The 1,486-nt window shown below is 45.4% G+C and overlaps 1 non-coding gene across 1 annotated transcript; it reads right to left on the reverse strand.

Moving 5' to 3' along the window:
* Positions 1-1,020: 1,020 nt before the first annotated feature.
* TRNAN-GUU (transfer RNA asparagine (anticodon GUU)) lies at positions 1,021-1,093 on the reverse strand. The gene has a single exon. It is a non-coding gene; the product is annotated as a tRNA-Asn (tRNA).
* Positions 1,094-1,486: the final 393 nt, after the last annotated feature.

A 1,486-nucleotide genomic window follows, 5' to 3' on the forward strand; every position in this document is an offset into this window, starting at 1 on the left:
AGTATCTAGTCTGGTTGTTGCCTACACAAGAATCATGTCAACTCCTCTCTTTCCTTACTGAGCACAGAACTGACAGAGAAAGAACAAGAACCGTTCTCCTCATCAGGGACAGGAGACAGTGGTCCCAGGAACAATCGCTCGGGCTGGCCAAGCTCCCATCATCAGCCAAAGAAAGGGCTTGTGTGTCAGCACAGTCAGGTGAGAAGGGGTCCGATGCGCACACTCCCTGCATCAGGGTGACCTGTCTCTGAAGGGAGGGCGGTGGACACATTCCCATTGAAGATGTTTATGACAGTGCTAGTCAGTAACAGAATCCAGGCCCCCTCCAGTCATATAAATTCTCCACTCAGCCTCATCGTGTCAGCCTTAGGAAAATTAGCTATCTCTTTAAGACTCAGTTTCTTCATCTGTAAAATGGGAGTGAGAATAGGATTGCTGGGAGCATTTAATGCAATACTGATCATATGGCACTTGACACAGTAAATAAGCATGTAGCACACAGGTGCGGGGCAGGGGGCGGCCCAGGTGCGGGGCGGGGGGGGCGGCCTGGAGCAAGGAAGAGAAACAGGCTTGACACTGCACATGTGCATAGCACTGTCCCATCTACAAGGTCATAACAGAACTCACTTGACCATGGTCCTCATGAGGTTGGTAGTTATTTTATCTTGTCAAGAAATGAAGGTCTGAGGGGAAGATGGCATGCCCAAGAAAACCAGCAACGTGGCAGAGGTAGGAACTCCATCCATGTCATTCTGTGGGCAGAGGGCGAGAAAAGGGTTGTGGGGAGGGAAGCACTGAGAACTCGGCTGTGGCAGCACTAGATTTCACCAAGATGTGGTTCTTGTGGCCTTTGGTTTTATTTTCTACACTGTCAAAGCAAGTAAGGTTCTAAAACTAGGGTTTTTATATAATTTTTCATAATATCATCAAATATTTAATCTCTATTCAAAATTTTCAATTTGTTTTTAAATTTCTCTCTTTTTTTTTTTTGGCTGCGCCACTTGGCTTGCGGGATCTTAGTTCCCAGACCAGGGGTTGAACCTGGGCCCTCAGCAGTAACAGTGCAGAGACCTAACCACTGGACCACCAGGGAATTCCCTAAAATGTTTTAATAGCAGCTTTTTCCTCGCCTAACCAGGATCCAAACAAAGTGGTACACTGCATTTGGTCACTAGGTCTCTTTAGACCTTTTAGACTAGAATAGTGTCCCCATCATTTCTTTAAATCACACTGGCTTTATGAAGCATCACAACTGTTGTCTTCTAGAAGGGCCACATTCTGGATTTGGTTGTTTCCTTATATCGTCTTTTAACATATTCTGCTAGCCCCTCTATATCCTGTAACCTGTGTCAGGTTTGATTGGATTCTTGGAAAGAAGATTTCACTGGTGGTGGTACGTTTCACATTGTTTCACATTGCTCACCCTGCTTGCTATTCTTTTACATCAAGAAACATATAAGATTGCCCCACTGTTACTGAATTTCAG

This window comes from Delphinapterus leucas, chromosome 11 (genome assembly GCF_059928025.1).
Source record: "Delphinapterus leucas isolate spDelLeu-1000000601 "Yukka" chromosome 11, BTC_Dleu_Yukka2, whole genome shotgun sequence".
Taxonomy (NCBI): domain Eukaryota; kingdom Metazoa; phylum Chordata; class Mammalia; order Artiodactyla; family Monodontidae; genus Delphinapterus; species Delphinapterus leucas.